Source organism: Prorops nasuta, unplaced genomic scaffold (assembly GCF_024137725.1).
Source record: "Prorops nasuta isolate Cenicafe-Biocafe unplaced genomic scaffold, Cenicafe_Pnas_1.2 PNAS00005, whole genome shotgun sequence".
NCBI lineage: Eukaryota > Metazoa > Arthropoda > Insecta > Hymenoptera > Bethylidae > Prorops > Prorops nasuta.
The window spans coordinates 3,341,759-3,360,234 of NW_027116802.1; the positions used below are offsets into that span (position 1 = coordinate 3,341,759).

Sequence of the window (18,476 nt, forward strand, 5' to 3'; positions counted from 1 at the left end):
AGTATGCTTTTAATCTTACTTTGAATTAAAAGAGGAATAGCAATGTAAGTAACTAGCCCAGATTGCAATTTTCATCGGTAATTTGAAATTAGTGCGCGTTTGCTGCAAAGTTTCTTACACGCTTTGCGAAATTAGATACCCTAAGCCCTAAGCTGCAATTAGATTAGAACACTCAGATTACAAGTTATAAATCAAAGTGCATATGACAGCCGAGGGATTGACGTATTAAAGTTTCCCCAAAGGAGCAGAAACGCGAATTCTGTATAGGAAACTTAATTCGCTTTCGGCACAAATTGTATTTATTATCGACTTGGTTCAATCTTTTAATTGTACAAAGATTGCAGAAAAATAGATCCAACATTTGTGCTTATAAGGTACCATACCGAACATCGTGGTAAATTTTCATTCGTCTCTGGCAATGAGACTTTTTCGTACTTCATACGCTATTTTTATATTGTATTCCTTTTTTATTTCGAGGTAGATTGGGGGAAAAATCATTAATCTTGAAAGTCTCTGGTAGATTGGAAGTGCAACCAGCGATGAAATTCCTTTAGGAATGTACGGAATACGAATTTACGAAGCATAAAACTCTATTGGCGTAGTGGTATCCGTGAAATTATCTACTCCTGGTGCATGCAGATTCGCAGCATCCCTTTTTAATGCGCGACATTAATCAAAGGTGCATTAAGCTTGTCCACAGCTTTCTGCAGAAAAAGTTCCAACGCTTTTTCTCATATTTATATGCGTTTCAATCAATTCAGATTTTAGATTCACATTTAAAGTAAGCGCCCCTTCCATAATTTTCCTGTAATCTCCACCGAAAGTGATTCACTCTGATTTTTATCATTTAACTCTCATCGATATTTTTTTAACATTAGCAACAACCCCTCTTCCCACTCAGTACAGTAGACATAAAAATATCGATGCATTATATAATTTGCAATTTTAAATACGAATTCCGCGCTTAACACTTTACCCATATAATAATACAAGCTTTTCACCGTGGATAATTAGTAGCGAATTCTGGAAGCCGCCAAGCTTCCCTTTGTTCAATTATATTATATTGACGGAAATTTCCACTCGAAATTATAAATAATTATACGATAAGCGCGCTAAAGTAAATTTTACCTCCTTGCTGGGAGGTTCGATCGGTTCCTTTGAGCCCACTTGTCAATTTCGGAATAGTCTCTGAGGCGTTACGCTTGCTCGCAGGGATTACAGCACCGAATCAAACGCGAGATCGATGAGACCAAACGATTCCTGACGACACTTTGGCCGATAGCAGAGCTCTGCTCGCACACTTTAATTTAACACAACTCGATCTTAGTGGCGCGAGAGCCGCGCACAAGAGAGAGTTTCTCCTTCTTTTCCTCTTATCGACGAGCATAAACCACTTTCGAAGATTCGATATTCGCTTTTATAGCGGTAACTTGTCTGCCGAATTACCGGCAATGATTTATCTCGTGAAATAAATGTTTATCGTAATTTCACCGCGTAAATCTATCAAGGGTTTCTCTTTTCCGGCACCTTTTTTCCCTCGCCCACTTCGCCCCGCTATAATATTTCACGAAAAAACTCGTCTAACGACGGTTTATTCGCCGCTTCGAATGAGCAATATCCACCGAACGGTGAATCGGCCTCGCGTACGTTTGCTTCCACACTGCCTTTGTTTCGCCGGTATGTGTAGCGCGATCCAAATCACTAATTGTACATTCTGAAAACTCGATAAACTATATATGATTTCTCCGCTCGCACGTTATCCTGGCACTATAGTAACAGCCGCACTGCTCCGTATACACGCGAAATATTTTCTCGCAATTTCACTTTATCTGCAAGTACGAGAGATGGCACATTTTTCAACAAAACACCAAGACTATTTCGAACAGTTGCATCCACACACAGCGGGGTATAATTCTAATCGACTCTTGGCAACTATCGAATTCAAACTTGACCTCTTTCTCCTCGGATCTTGCGTTTCATGATTTCCGCTTCAATTTCAATTCGACACTCGTACACCTTATCCTACCGGGATCTCGTGAGATTTTCTCGACATTTCTACAAAAAATTCCGTCAACGTTGGCAAGAAAGACTGACGCGCGGGACCCCTTACTCTATACTCGTTCACACAATTTCTTCAAACTTCGAAGATCTACCCTTGCCACTGTGCACGATCTTCCAATTCGATCTAATCAGGCACGCGTTTCCCATATCTACCACTATCGCGTTAAAGTATCACTTTCTTCAGCAATAAGTCAAAGGTGAATTTTTGTTATCGAGTGGCGATGCGATCGTTCGAACGGTTTGCCGATAAGGGTGGTTTTTTCGAACGGAAAGAAGCTGCGGCAGGGAAGTTACGCGCGCGAAACCACCACGAGTGATGCTGAGGTCTGACTGAAGTCTCTAACGTGGCGCTAGCGTCGCAGCGACCAAGAGCCAAAGCAAAACCACCCGCGCACCCTCCGCCACCCAAACTTCAGTGGGGCGTCGCCAGTAATGCTCCAAACCAATCAGTCCCCCTGTCCCTGAAAAACGAAAATTCTTTTTTCACGAATTCTTTATTCTCGTGCCAAATAAAAATTCGCTTCGATCGAGGAGCCTCTCCGAAAATAAATCTATAAGGGAAATAGTGGAGAATAAAATTAATAGAGATATACATATTATTAATTATATAACACGTGTACACTCTTGTGGTTCTCATAAATATCGATATATGAATCTACCATATAGATTAATAGAGACTTCATGGGTATTTATGCTATTTCAAGACTTATAGTTACAAAAGGCTAAAAATCCGTCAACCAGAAAAGTTTCTTCGCTTTCTAGCTTTATAATGTAAAGCATTCTCGGTTTATCGTAAAATCTTGAAGCTTCTTACGGTTTCAAGCTCTGACCGCAAAAGTATAAGTAAGCTAAAACTAAGCTAACTTTAGCAGAGGAGCAGGCTCAACTTAAAATTAAAGTTTAAAGACTTATAACTTCCTAACGTACTCCCTCTTGATCCCGGGGACGAGGATAGTTAACTCAATAGGCCCCACTCCTCGTGCAGTTAAGCTCCGACATTTTCAATAACTATGATACTCCTCTGGGCGGTGCTTTCATACGTGGCTTACTTGGCCTATATCGTCGCATGCCACTCAGATTATTTCCTGGGTTCACCCAGCCCCAAAGGGAACACCAAAAATCGATTAGGTAAACGGTAAACTCAAAATCAAACGGATGATCCACGAAACACTCGAAAAATACCAAAGGAACAAACTTTTTACCTATGTCTTCTTCAAATACGTTGTAATCCTATATTTTTTAGATATATATATATATATATATATATACCTTACTATACACGGTATAATACGAGAATAGCGGAGAACAAAATGTTTACCAAAGTCTGGAAAATTCAGTCGACATGCATGTTGGCAAAACAGTGCTCTATGAAAGCAATTTAATTAAAACATGATATACGATATTGCATAGTATTTGTTTAGTGCTCGATGGTAAGGGCTACCAGAAACCGTTTAGAGCAATAATAGTAGAAATCCTCGTTCCGCATTTTTATCGAATCAACGAAATATAACGGCTGTCCAATCAATCTTTTATATAGTCCACGCAATGCACTTTGATGAAAAGTTATGTTTCGTAACGACAATAGTACAACGATACACCAGATACTCATCTTTCCTTATCTTTATTTGCATGATAAACATTTCTACCTATAATAGACTAAATGATTTTCTTTAGCCTCTCGCTTTCGAAATTAAATGCATTCATTAAATTTAATATATTGTAAAATGCATGAACATACTATATATGTATATATATATATATATATCGGAATTACTGAGCATTGTGCGTATAATGGAGTATATTTAAGGTACGTATACGATATTCTTTTCGCAAAATTGATATAATTGCAGTAAAGCGAAGTGGCGCTTTTGAAATTGGAAATATTAAGGTGATTTATTAATGTCATAAAAGTCGGAAATCTGATTGTTATAGTCTTATGGGCGATCGATAGATTATGGGTACGCTGCACGTTATGGCACACTTTTCCAAGGAGCTTACGACGTAGAAGGAAGCATTGGAAATTATCTGCGGTAAAACCTGGATCGACGAATATAGGCAATCGAGCTGGTAGAGAAAAAAAGCAGTTGCAAAGAAACTGCTGAGACGTCAATTAAATCTTATTGTCAGGGTCAAACAGAGAGCTTGGGGTTGGGAGAAAAATATAACATGTCCAGGTTTGCGGTCGGTGACCATCGGGGCTGGCCATTACGAGTTCCACTCAAGAGAGACAATGGCTGAACAGTCACCCTCTCTTACCACTGGAGATCGAATCTTGTACGAGATGACCCCTTTGCTACAAATACAATAGAGACTTCGATCAGTCCTTATTATATCGAAAAGGACCATCAGAAATATTCCACTCCCCTCGCTATACAAGCAAAAGACACATCCGATATTCCAATATTTAATATTAAATTACTTATAACTGCTGCAACGGATAGAATATTCAACCTTACAAATTGCCACTTGGAGGAAAAATCGTTATGGATTCGTACAAGTTTACGAAGCTAATTTAGCCCCGGCTTCCTGCAGTTGTAATAAATATGAGTAGAGCGACTTATACCGTATATAAGCGCTCGTAACACTATCAGCAAGATTTCCAAGAACCTAACTAACAGGCAAAAATATAATTGGATCGGTCTGCTGCTCGGCTGAATTGAAAGTTAGTTAATGCTTTATTCTACTTTATTGTCGCAACCGCAACTCCAATTTGCCAGTAGTTTTCGTTGACCACTTTTATGGTTGCACACTGAAAAACGACCTTACCAATCTCGCTAACAAGTCGCTCATCTCTACTCGAGAGCTGCGTGCGTATAAAAGCAATTTAATTGCCTTATTCCGTGTACACTCCAGTCAAACGCTCGTGCGTCGAATGAGGCTACGATTGTTCCACGCGAAAACTTTTAATTTGCACAAAGGACGGGGGCTAAAGGGGGAAGAATTTAAAATTCGGTTGACGCGTGGGACGATGGCGCAGACTGAATGGAAAATTAATTAGGATAGTCCCGTTGGAAAATGAACTACCCTTTTCGCACTTCAGATTACGGTCTGAAACATTCGATGCATATATAGCTTGTTGTTACGGTGCAGTATGCTGCATCGCATAATCCACTCCCTGCAGCTCCTTGTACAATCTTGTAGCCTTCGGATCCAACCAGTCAGGAATTCCCCCTGATACCGGATGTTCAAGATGGTACTGCTGGCTATCTCCTCTCGTCGTTCCGGTATCAGAGAATCCACACGGATACCTACCTGTATCAATAACAATAACGAACCACCCGGTTCCCACAATCCCACTTCAACTTGGATCAAATTAGAAATTTACCGTGAATTCCGCGCAAGACATAACGAATATGAGAAAAATGGCTCGTCGATGTAACTTGGACTGAGTTAGCACGTGTAAGCCATGAGAATTGCGTATATCTGTCGCCCGATAGAATTTACGAAAAGCGAGGTTATGTACGATACTGCTATGTTTCACTAGTCTTATCACGAAATGGATTTCGTCTTGAGCCACGGCCAAAACTTTATCGAAGCTTCGATAATATGGAAATTTCCTACTGATTTATTTGCAGATACGTTTGAATTTATACCATTATTACCATCCTTTTTTATTCTTAATGCTAAAGCACACATCAAGTAGATATTTTATATCTCTCAATTGAATATATAATTATTCACACGCTTCGGTACCCCTTTCCGAGAGTACCAAATTAGAAATATGAATGCCTGGAATGCGACGGAAAATCATTCCACGTTGGTTCGACCGCGTCCCTTCTCCTTCATTTTATTCCTAATACCAGGTTAAGTACAGCAATTCTGCAGCCGAGGACACAATTATTGTCAAAAATGGAGAAAAACGGCATAATTCCGATCCCGGCAAAACGAATGTAGCGCATAAACCGTTTATAAGAAGGAAATAATGAACGAAAGGAGGAGAAAGTGAGTGAGAGAAGGCCATGGGAGGAGGGCTAGGAACGAGTAAGAAAGGAAGAGAAGATAAAGAACACCGCGAAGATATGAAATTCCTCTGGAGAGAAAACTCGAGGTAGAAAATTTTAATTGGAATCATTAGACCCACGCGAATAATTAGCACTTGAACGATCGAGAGCTTAATGGCGAGGCTGGCATATAGTCTTCAGAGTCTTCTCATAGCTTGATTCTGCCGCATTATGAAAACTTTCTGCGGATATTTCCGTGGTTAAGGCGAGCGTCGAACTTGTAATAATTTCAGGGAACCTCGAGGCTACGATTGTTCGTAACAATAAAGACAAACGGATCGGCAAGGAAGGAGCATGCATTATCCGGAAGTCTGTGTGCTTTCTTGGACAACGATAGATTAGAGTATAATGGACTTCCAAGACACTTGAAACGCTTCCCATTGTTCCACTTTCCGTCCTGTCGAAGGAATAATGCAACATTTTGATATGCGAAACGAGCACTGTTAGACTCGTCATGGATGCATAATATATATTGTCTAGCAGTGGGCCTTAGCTAATTATAACGTCTATTTATCATTTATTGTTCGGCGAACGTTCGTCCAAGACCAAAAATTGATAAGAAATTGAAAGAGTTTTTACTAGACTTTTGTAAGAAACATATTTATGGGGCGCTGTCTTCCGAACCTTAGAAATATCAGAGCGTCCAGTGGTGGAATCCATATTTCAAAACTGAAACGATACGCCGGGTGTTGGAAAAAGTCCCTGATCGAATCGAGGAGGCTATCAGAAGTAGTGATTAAAATGGGGGGATGAGTGCTTGGTCGGCAAAAGGGGTTGAAGGTGACTGAATGAAGCCGGCTGGAGAGGGAGAGGACGAGAGTGGAAAGGGGGCTCTCGTTCGGAGCTTGGGGAAACGTAGATAACACTTCTTACCCGAGGGACTCCCCGCGACCCCAATCTCAAGTCAGATATTGTTCCGAGCTTTGAAAGCTCAAAAGAACTTGTGAAAAGGCATTTCGTCCCGATTCGATGTATTATACCGAGCTCATACGTATTGTAGCCACCGCTCTTTTGCTAGAAGACGCTAAGAAAAAGGTATTAAGAATGGCGCTCCTACTTTTCAAACTGTTAGTCGGAACCATGCTTGTAATTTATGGTCGTTCCTTGAAAAGTCACGGTCCAAAGCATCGAAAGGATCCGATATTGGGGATACAAACGTCCATTTAGTGTGTTTCAGTGCAAAAAATTCACTCTAAACTAGCGTTCACAGCAAACTTCAAAATCAATCTGTGATTTCATTTAATTTTGCTCTAAAATAAAATTTACCTAACCTACCTCTCTCTCTCTCTCTTAATTTTTGATCAAACGAATTGATGGATGGATGAATATGATAAATTGTAGACTAATAGAAATTTGAAGACGATAGACTATAAATTTCATATCTAATATGAGATTTTTTAGATGAAATAAAAATAAGTACTTATCTTTCAAACATTTTAGCAGTGCTGGCAGTGCGAGAAGATGCTGGTACGCACTAATTTTCCGCGGTATAGCTTCGCATTCACTCTAAAGGATTTACTAACGGAAATGTAGCATAGTGAGTATAAATTAAGTTTCGATGCTCTGAGTACTGTTTGTCAATTTAAACCTATTTTCACTGATAAAACGCTAAAATTGATGTGTATTTTAAAAGAATGTCAATATTTTCGAATCAATTCTCTAACGAATGAATATTTCCTATTCATAAGGGATCATTAATTAGAATAATGTACAAACTAGTAAATAGTTTAAATCTATTTATATCCACTTTATCCTAGCCACGTACTATCGTATTATTTGAAGTATTGCATAGAATTCCTGCACATATTTTGTAAATTACTGGAAAATTGAAGGATTTAGAAGGCACGAATGCAACGTTATACTATAGGAGTCTCGTTTTTTGAATTGAACGAGTATAAGGGTTGAAAAATGAATGTAAGATAGAGCTCTAGAGAGGGAGAGGTTTTCGGATTGTAGGGTACCGCGAGAGAACTTGACAGTGTAGTTAGGAAATAAGTGACAAGTTTGTGTAGTACTCGGATCGTTGGATCACTTATGCATGGTAGACCGGTCCAAATTGCTTTGCAGGAGTGCCAGCTTGGAACCGGAAGTTACTGCATCTCCTAACGTGGTGGGATTTATACCAAGGAAACTCCTTACAGGTTTGAGCCGGGATGCTTATCCCTTTCCCGCAGGGAGCTTTGGGTAGCCTGAGTTTCGCGTGAAAGAAGCAAAGTTTTGTTTGTCACCTACTTTTTGCATATACTATTCCTGCATGTTTCTTTAACGACCACACTGAAAATCTGTAGATGGACTATATATCTCTCGCGTCACTCGGTCAGCCTAAGTTTCCCAGTCGAAATGACAATGAACAAAAACATATACTTGTGTAGTAACTATAGTGGCTAAGAATAGCTAAATAAATACATGTACGTTTGGATAGTATTGAAATGATTTAATGATTAACGATACGTAAAGGAGCAGTACATAAAGTTTTTAAAAATGTTGAAGGTCTCCTTATATAATGGTTATCCTAACTCGTGAACAAGTAGTCTCAAACCGGGATTGAGCGTCTCCTGTAGCACGCCACCTAATACAGTCTCGTTCGTTGGTGAACATGTTCGAACCTTACTCGACCAATAAGATCGTAGAGGAGACGCTCTGACATTACTCTCGGTAAGCTCAAAATTATTTTTCTGCTATTGTCAAGATACTACATTATATAGTAGAGGAGACCGGAATCAAATGTGACACATTTCAGTTGTAACATTAAAATTTGTGGTTCCGCCCGTTTACACGAAATTTATAATCATTCGGTGCCTTTATTCAATAAAGCCGCTAATGCTAAGCCACTGTTTGTAGAAATGCAAAAATTAATTTTTGTATAAAAAGAATATTATTTTCAAAAAACAATTAATCGTTGATTTTTTTGTATATTTACAAGTAAATTTTATTTCTGCATTTATATTAATTTTTTAGATAACATACTCGGTTTACCAAAGCATCTTCGACTATACTTTTATATCCATACACTGTGGAAATTACGGATATGTTACAATTGCAAGTCGGTTTGTTACAATTGAAACCTACGTGGTGTTGAAAGTAACAATAATAGCATATAATACTATATTATTCGTTTGCGTATGGAGCAATAAAAATAAATTTTCATTCTAGACATATTTTTTTTTTTATTATTAACATCAGTAGAATCCTCGGACAAAAATGAAACTTTCATTTTATTACAACTGATTCCGGTCTCCCCTATACTTTATTATATTGCTAAGAATGATCAAAGAGAAAAAGATAAAACAATAACATGCAGTTTTTTTCGAGAGGGCCGAACTCGTTTGAAATCCCAACATATTAAATCTTAATTTTAGCAGTAGTATGGTATTATATATGACATTGTGGTCTTGTAGCCGTGTATACCGATGATAAGAGTAAGAAAGCGGAGTTTTGAAATCGCTACTTTCGAACAATCAAAAGTTGGTGTGCTTCCGACCAAGCGATATTTATCCCTTGCGAAAGACTCGAGGGCGTGGTTGAGGTAAGTTTTATATCACCCTAAGGAACCGAAGTGAAGTTTCTTCTATACATTTTCAGCGCGAACTCGCACTTTTCTCGAGAAAAGTTATTTTCTCACTGCACCTCGATAGCCCAGGAAGCACGTTATTTTTCACAGTATTACAACTAACCAACCCTATCGGTGCTGTCAGCTTAATGAACTCAACGTAATAGTATGTCGCACTTCCAGTCGTAAAGCTAATGGATAATAAACAATTTGCTAGGACAAATAATTCTAGCAAGATGATTTTTTGAATTCTAGCCCACTTACATACTCAAATTATAAGATTATTGCTGCATGTACACGTGTGAAAATGATATAGTAGTATATATAGTATACGAAGTGTAGGTAGAGTGTAAGAATTGTCTTGAGAATTACTATCCCAGTGGATCATTGAAAAAAGGGATCAACGCTGTATTAAAAGAGCAAGATTTAAAAAGAAGATAGTAGATATAATGGTGGAAAAAGTAGAAGAAGCAAATGGAAGAAGAAGACGAAGTATTTTCACATTTCCGTTTCTCTCCTTTGCCGCGTCGTTAGTCACGTGATAGCGTGGCACGTGACGAACAGATCTAATCATTAATCCTCAGCTCTGCGTTCAGGGAATTTATTGTCCTGCAGGACCAAAGCAAAAATGCCGCTTTGAGCCGACAAAAAGTCGAAGCGCCGACAAGTTTTCCCTTGGCATTGGACAGATCGAAATATCCTGGGAAACTGCTGAATTTTTCGTTAAATTCTGCTGAAGACTGCAGGATTTTTGAGCCAGCTCTTCGGGAATCCAACCAATGGTCAATAATTCCACGGTCGACCTGAGCTTTAAGTCCCGAGACAAGAGACTCCCGGTGATAAATCGTTAACCGTGGCTTGTATTCGTAGGTGTTTCTTGGGACATTTTAAGATTCTCCTCTCCTACCTTGTTTTGTTCCCTGATAAGCTTGAAACGTAACGCAAGCGTGATTTAATATAGTTGTGTTAGGCCAACTTTACTTCCTTAAACGCGACCTCTCTTCTTCCTTCGCTATTCCAACAAAATTTATTATAAGAAATCAGTTTAAACGTGTTGAAACTGCACGTACCATGTGATTTTCCCCATGTTTTGAGACAGCCCTTCAAAGATAACAGTTTCATCAACCTTAAAATGAAAAGCACTAAAGTTCTATACAGTGTGTGTAGGAATTAATCAAAATTTGTTACTTATTGTATAAAAGAATAATTGTATCCTTTGGGACCTCATTAGTTATCGGAAAATACGATTAAATTAAAAACGAAAAGTTATTAGCAGGCTCAGAGATAGGATGGGTTCATTTGGCGATCTACGAATGATAAGAGGCTATTCTCTTTGAGTGGAAGTGGATGAGAGAAAGAGAGGGGGGACCGAGGAGGGCGTTGGTACGATACTGCCGAAAAGTTTGTTTCCCAACCAGCTTATCTGATGTCGACCAACGAGGAAGTCTCGAATGGCTCCGTGGAAGAGTGACGTAAACCACTTTCCAGAAAATCCTCGATTTCGGCACCTGATTTCTTCCTTCCGATATCAAACCTGGCATACCTCGTCGCCTCTTTCATTCACCAGCACTGGATGATCTCATTTTTATCGTTCGCCTAATCATGTAGCTAAAGGGCTGAAAATAATCCGCTAATAATCACTGCGGTGACTATAGATATAATTGAATTCTGCGGTTTCTGCGAACTATACTTTGCTCTCGTAATATATTTTCATAAAGTTATCTATAGACTAGCGCAATAACAACACATTTCATAGTACTGAAAATTCAGAAACGTTGCGGAAGAAAACAAATTTGATTTATTCAATAATTCAATTGGCATCTGTGTAAATTTATCAAGTGAGAAAGTTTAGCGAGGGGAAGAGAGTTAAATAAGGGCGGCGGTAAATCGAGATTATAGCTAGCCAATGAGAAGTTGGGGATTTTAGACGGTACAAAACGGAGTGCGAGTGTGCATAATCCCAATTGGTCCACAGAATGCAATCGTCTGTACACTGATTGACTTCGCGAAGACGATACCCCGGAGGCTTAATTTCCTGTGGTTTATATCACGATCGAGTCCCAGCTTGGTCTATGTCTATGTCCACGTCTGTGTCTAGGGGACCCTAGGCTTACATCAATGTGTAAAGACCACCTGAGGCTAGACGAGTTTGCTGCCCCATGAAAATTATCGAGTGGGCGTTATCGGCCTGCGAATGACTAAACGAAAGCATCCCTTCCCCCTTTACACCCCCGATAACCACTTCGACTATCCTGCCTACCCCGTCAATAACCGGCATGGCCAATTTGCAGAGTCATTTCAACTCGTTCGCACCTGCTCGACGAAGTTCTTAACAATCAGCATTAATTCTACCAAATCTCCTCAAAGTTAATTAAATTACCTCCCCCCTCTGCCCTCTCTCCCCATTAATCTCTACATGACAAAATGCACAATGGAAAATACGAATTAATGTAAAAATTCAACTTAATAATAAGAGGAATTTTTTATTTCGAGAAATAATTTCTTTTCCTGAAAAATATTAGCTGGAATTCAAAGATATTACAGGAGTAAGCTGCTGAAACTAATGGTAGACATTGGATATGTGCGATGTGTGCGTGTCGCGTGAATGGACATTATCAAGTGGACACTTTCACGGTGCACTAAAGCATAGCTTAAATGGTGGCTAGCGGATGAATAGGTTGCAAAGAGCCGTATTACCAGTTTATATAGCCTTCGAAAACAGCTGTTCCAATCAATGTTACTCAAAGCATCCAGGAAAATTGTTTCATCGTTTTATGGTGAAAGTAATAAATGCTCCGTTAAAGCAACAATCGTAAACTTCCTGCATTTAGCAGGTAGCGTGAGTAATTACCAATTTAGGGGATTCCCGTTTGATTCTCGCTATAGGAATATGTATGGAGGAAAACAGACAATAGAGTTTTAGTGTATGGAGCGATTAGAGATTGTCACGTGGGCGTTTCGTAGTCGGTTCGCGGCTTAAACGACAGTAGGAAGAGAAGGTGATGGGTGGAGGTGGAGAGATTGGAGGAACGAAGCGCACAGAGGTGTGTTCCCGGTTTACCAAGCCTTCCAAAATGACTGTTTCAATTGGTTTGTGTCCCCTGGGAATTGTCCGGCGGAACAACGGAGCTACCAACGTTGCTGGCCAGGCGTCCCCTTTAACTCCCGAGTCCGGAGGCCTTCGCGCACGGTAACTATGGCCATAGTCTGACCGCAATCTGCATTCCGTTACCTAATTGTCGTAACACGCCGACGTATGTAGATGGACGTGAGTATACACACCACTATGCTCCAATCCATGCTCTGCATACCATATACACCTCGCCTTTTAGCCTGTACATACTGTCTGACAGAATTGCTACCAGGAAGTTTCGATACTTCGGACCTAATGTCGACAGGAATCTCACGAGAGACTCTCTTTCATTAAATATACTAACTATATAGCCGATGTATGAAAGAAAAGCTTTATTATAGCCAGAGAAACTCGTGTCTCTCTGGATTATAATAAAATTAAAATACGCAACTTTTCCTAACTCGAATTTAACTACGAGTTTTGAAACGAGTTTACAAAATGTTGGTAATTGCTATTTTATTTCTAAGTGACATCATTTTCAGGTATATAGTTAAGTTAAAGTGAGACGTTCAAAGAATTTCTAATAGCCAATTAACAGAGTACCGGTTAATTGCTGAGAAACTCAAAGCTTTGTTGGCGAGAAATAGCGACAGGGTTAGAGGAAGGGTAGAGGAGTCTCGCTTCTATGTATGTGGCTCAGGAGTTGGTCAGTGTGTGTTTAAATATCATTGTTAACGCGCTGTAATGGATAGTGGTATACCCATATAGCTGAACCTAGGCCAAAAATATTATAGCTATTGCAGAAATGAGGATTCATAGCTTTTAGTATTGGCTATGGAGATTAAATGGAACAGTTTGTTGGGTTGGGATAGGAGAGAGTGTGCAAGAATGAAAGAGATAGAATACAAGGACGAGAGAGAAAGAGGCGGGGGAGAGTGGAGCATCGAAACTAAAGTGATGCTCGGCAATATGTACATACCTCATCCCCTTTGATTGTTGATCGAGAGTACCAAGCTATCCTCTATACTATTAGGCACCTAACTGGAAGGCTATATATATACGTACCGATCGCGTTTAGCGATTTGCGTTTTAAACGCTACCAGACAATGTCTGCCCGCCAGATTGCCCGGCTCTCGACTCTCGTATTACGAACAATAAACGCTCCTAATGAGTTTAGCGATTTTCCTGTATCCGGGCGCGATATACGCTATCAGCCGGTCGTTGGACTTTAAGGCAGGAACAGCCCGATATCCCTAATACTCTCTGGAAAACATTCAGATAGCCCAGAACCAGAAGCGGAATCTTAACGACTTTTATTTCGTAATAATTAACTCGGCAGCAACGAATTAATTATTTCAAAGGACTTTTCTCAATCTGTTTATTAGACGTTAATTTTTCTTGGGTTGAAAAGACTATCCTCGGTGGTTTATTCCGAATTAAACGGAGTCCCTCGGGTCATTTTTCTATCGATTCGTAACCGATTGATCAAGAATAATGATATATATAATAGAGAGGCTTGTAGTATAATGAATCAGATTCCGCGGGACAGCTCTTGGTGAAGAGGGGGCGCCAGAATTCTTGGAGGAAAATCCAAAGTCTAAGGGTGGTAGTGGTGCAACATTGACTTTTACGGCGGAAACTTCCATCATCGTAAACGCCGCTCAACTATTCCGCGCCCTTTCCTTCCCTACCCATTCTCGGACCTTTAAACTACTACCCCCTCTTTCCTCCAAAGTGAATTCCAATACATTGGGTCGCGACCAAAAGCTGGGTAGACGACCTATGGGGCGAGATTTGAATGTCTTCCTCTGGAACTGGTTAAGGAAAACGGTGGGACCGGAGCTGAGAGAACGGAAGACAGAAATTGCGATAGAACCTGCAGAGAAGAGCCTTTGCCGTTGCTGTAAATATCGACATTTTCTTTCTTAGTACTATACGCGCGTAACTCTCCGCTTTCGAGTCTTGCCAAGCACCTTTCCAACGACATCCGCTCTTCCTTTATTGTCGCTTCCGCTTCTCTGTATTTCTCTAACGGCGAGTCACCCTTAGCTACATCAATCTCTCTACTTAGCTCCCTGTCTGCCCTTGAATTTAACTACAACCATATATATTCTTCCATGACTATCTTTCTCGCGAGAGTGATATTGACACTATTATATTTATATCGTATCACTTCACCTGTTCCGTTAATATTTACTTTCGGTTTACTATCTCTTAGAGATATTGTCTTTTATACCTGTTAATATACGGTAAATACATTTAGAAGTCTTACAAATGAATAATTTCTTTTAATTTATACAGAAAGATCTGCTTTATATTTTTCAAACCTATAGTTCTGGTGAGCTTCAATTGAAGTAAAATAATCAAAATTGTAAATGTTAAAATGCTTTCGAAACAAAAAAGATTATATATTAATCTTGTTTCTACAATTATTTAGCTTTGTAAAATAGCTCTATGAAAACCTTTGTAAAACGAATGGGTTCGCAAGAAATACTATAATGTTATAATACTATGGCCATAATTCATTACGATATAGGATGAATAGTTTTCGAGTTGAATTTCCAGCCAATTTCAAAAAGTATGTTTTGAGAAAAAGGAGCTTAAAGTTTGAATGGTACCAACGTTATAGCATTCCAATGCTATAACTTGTTGAAATTTTCGAATTTCGCTATAAAACTTTGAGAAAATAATTTTATAAGGAGTTATGCAAACATTTTGTGTAAAAAACTCATTTTTTGATACTTTGAAATGTATTTCTCCCCTTAAACTGAAAACCGTAGATGATTTTTCAGATAAGTTTCTAGCAGTTAATTAACAAGAGTTTAGATCCTGATAACTAAGGTCATAGCTCTAGGTTATCCGTTGTCCTAAATTTTTATAATTTTTAATCTTTGATAACGTTTTAATTAACGACAAGATCAAAAGTTTAATATTATACTTAATGTGAATAATAAAGGAAGAGAGTTTTATTTGGGTCATTAGTGTAAAAATTAAAAGTTTTTAGCGAGGTAAGTCCAGATGCAACGAGCTCAAAGAAGGTAGCTTCAATATTGCTATTATGAAGATTTTCATTGCGGTTGTAATCCGTTCGCACTTCCCACTCGGAGTAACTGGGGTTAAAACACCATCTTTCTTCTCGCCTCTTCTTCGGTGCCTCCAACGCCTCCAACGCTCACGGACTCTGCCCCAGCGAGCTGGGGATACCTCTTTCTCTTTAACGCGGATTACGGAAAGTCTCGTTTCTCGGATCTTGTCGGGTGATAAATTTGTTCGACGCTCACGGCGCATCCACCAACGACGTATATATACGTTTCTTCCTGGCAAAGAACTCTTCCATGATAAATTCTCGGAATCTTTTGCCCGACACTATACAACTGTGGAGGTTGCATAACAAGCCTCAATACCAGAACCAGCAAGTTATTGTGCGCTGATACCAGGGCACAGTAGCCTTGCACTACTCCGGGCAATTTCCTCGATAACAATCCTGGATAACGCTAATTGTTACAAAAACCGAACACAGCCGTTCAAAATAGCTATACCATTTATCATAAGAGGTCAAAGATTATGCATACTCAACCCACCTTGTCCGAAGGTGCGATTTCCACTGCTTATTGATTCATTAGGGAGTCAAAGTTCCACGCCCCGATATATCTTGGGAATTTATTTCATGGCCCTTCTTACTGCTTATCCTTCCCCAGCTCCAAATAACGGCGAATCCTGTTCGCTCGTGATAAATTCATTCCAACGCTCACCGGTATTGCGTTCCCTTCTTCATGGTAAAGAAGTCTTATGATAAATTTCGAAAATCCTGATACCTTCTCTCCAATCCTCTTTCCATCACCCTCTCCTCTTCCTATATATCTACCACACACTATATATTATATACAAACATATATATTACATCTCCTGTGTGCCTAATCCTAGCCCAGCGTATTAGAATAAATTCCTGAGGTGAATGATCTTCTACCTCATACAAATGCGCGGCGCACAGATATTCCGCATAGATTGACGCCTTCCACTCGTGTATTCCCCTATATCAAAGCAAATGTCACACTATAGTAGCCTTGCAGATACGTTGTCAACGTTTCTTCGACATCCCAATACAACACTAATATTTGTCCATTACATTTGCTATAGTCACTCGCACTTTCTTCAGCTTACAAATTGCTACAAAAATAAAAAGACTGATAGATAGCTGCAAATACAGCACGAGATTGGCAACGCGTGAAAATGTAACGTTCGTCATATGCCTTGAAAGTTCAGTTATTTTAGAAGATAAACAGAGAATTTTCTGTGAAAGAAAAAATGACTTTTAGAAAGGACTGTGGCGCATTGACGAATTTCAGTAGAAGGCACTGATAACGCTTTTGACACGTGTACTTTCATCGATACGATTGAAAAGTGGCTTTTTAAAAGGTGGGAGTGACGAGAAGAAAATATGTGTTTCCATTGAAGCGTGGCAAGTCGTGTGGGGGCCGCAGCGAAAGAGTGGAAGGAATCCAGCCGCTATATTGCGTAAGTATGACAGATATCCTCGGTCTAGCTCTGGCTCTACCACAACTTTTATTCGTATGCCTTCCGAGCGAGCTTATACCATCCTATGAATGAAACCGAAACCGCTGTTAAAAGCTCCGTGCCGTCACGTCTGATGCTCCGTTTATCCTCCGTGTGCGCTCAGACGTGGCTACACATGTTTCGACTAAAAGCGCACTTGTCCTTATTCCTTTTCTAAAACACACACGTGCTATTTTATTCCGACAATCCCAAAGTAACTGGAAAATGAATTAAAAAGTTCATGAAGACTTATAAGAGGATTGTGACGATAATACGCGTTACGTGGGGACGGTAAAAAAAGTAGTTTAGCCAATTGTTTTTGTTTTGGCTGGCATCGACAGTGGACCGGTATTATTTCCCCTGATTTTCCGGTAGATGATTCGATAAGCCTCGAAGTAATCAAGTTCCGCTGGCAGAGCAGTCCCGTATCCACGATCCTAATCCGATGGACAACCATATTGAAACGGAAACACAGAGGCCGCTGACAGCAGAGATTAGAGAATTACTGCGAGCCAATAACCGTTAAAGAGAACGACCGACTGTGCCAATGTTCCGCGGTCGCAAGCTGGCTTTAAACGGCCCAATATTAAACACCGTATTGCGCGGATAGCACCGATGCCCATCTACGATGCTAACAAACTCTACTTCCTCTTACTCCACACAACGCGTTATTCCACTATACACTAGACTCTCCACGAGCCACGACACATTCCACACGTGCGAAGGAATCGTAAAAGCTACCTGACATCCTCCCACCGTGTACTTGCTACGCTCTTCGTCGTCCATTTCGCTACCTCGCTCTCTATATTCCATCCTTCGAGAAACTCCCAAGAAAATGGAAAAAACAGTTAAGAACCTCATCCTCCCTCTTTGCAAATTCTTACAGACATCATCATTGTTTAATTTGACACGATCAGGATATATGCATGTCGATACTCGACACCCTAATAGAAATTCTAAACGCGTGAAGAATCCCAAAGAGGTGCTTTCACTTGCAGAGTGCTCTCGCACACAAATTTACTTGAAAATTTCACCAACTTACTTGCAAGCTCCTTTTGCTCTTTTATTCGTTGCCAATCGTGTGTCCCTTGAAGGAGCTTGCAATTTTAATGCGCGTAACGTGAGATATTTTGCAGTTTCGGTCTCGACAGAGTCATTATTAATGAAGAGACGACGACAAGTCTTATACTTTTGAAGGTTATATTGGTATATCGTGTCGTAATTATTGCTTTGCGAG

General features: G+C 39.7%; 1 protein-coding gene across 2 annotated transcripts in view; it reads right to left on the reverse strand.

Moving 5' to 3' along the window:
- The window catches only part of LOC136773509 (lachesin-like), a 111,771-nt gene extending 109,402 nt beyond the window's left edge, over nt 1–2,369 (reverse strand). For both annotated transcript variants that reach the window (XM_066727242.1, XM_066727241.1), the window contains exon 1: nt 1,129–2,369. The gene's annotated coding sequence lies outside the window, so the exon portion shown is untranslated. The remainder of the gene's footprint in view (nt 1–1,128) is intronic.
- Between the last annotated feature and the right edge of the window lie 16,107 nt (nt 2,370–18,476).